This window comes from Physeter macrocephalus, chromosome 6 (assembly GCF_002837175.3).
Source record: "Physeter macrocephalus isolate SW-GA chromosome 6, ASM283717v5, whole genome shotgun sequence".
NCBI lineage: Eukaryota > Metazoa > Chordata > Mammalia > Artiodactyla > Physeteridae > Physeter > Physeter macrocephalus.
The window spans coordinates 11,678,134-11,678,652 of NC_041219.1; the positions used below are offsets into that span (position 1 = coordinate 11,678,134).

The 519-nt window shown below is 39.1% G+C and overlaps 1 protein-coding gene across 7 annotated transcripts in view; it reads right to left on the bottom strand.

The window, feature by feature from the left end:
• OSBPL8 (oxysterol binding protein like 8) overlaps nt 1-519 on the bottom strand; it is a 178,766-nt gene that overhangs the window by 16,847 nt on the left and 161,400 nt on the right. The window lies entirely within an intron of this gene.

Below are 519 nucleotides of genomic sequence, written 5' to 3' on the forward strand. Positions count from 1 at the left end.
GGTCAGAATGGCCATCATCAAAAAATCTACAAACAGTAAATGCTGGAGAGGGTGTGGAGAAAAGGGAACCCTCTTGCACGGTTGGTGGGAATGTAAATTGATACAGCCACTATGGAGAACAGTATGGAGGTTCCTTAAAAAACTAAAAATAGAACTACCATACAACCCCGCAATCCCACTACTGGGCATACACCCTGAGAAAAGCATACTTCAAAAAGAGTCATGTACCACAATGTTTGCTGCAGCTCTATTTACAACAGGCAGGACATGGAAGCAACCTAAATGTCCATCAACAGATGAATGGATAAAGAAGATGTGGCACATATATACAATGGAATATTACTCAGTCATAAAAAGAAACGAAATTGAGTTATTTGTAGCAAAGCGGATGGACCTAGAGACTGTCATACAGAGTGAAGTAAGTCAGAAAGAGAAAAACAAATACCATATGCTAACACATCTATATGGAATCTTAAAAAAAAAAAAAAAAGGTTCTGAAGAACCTAGGGGCAGGACAGG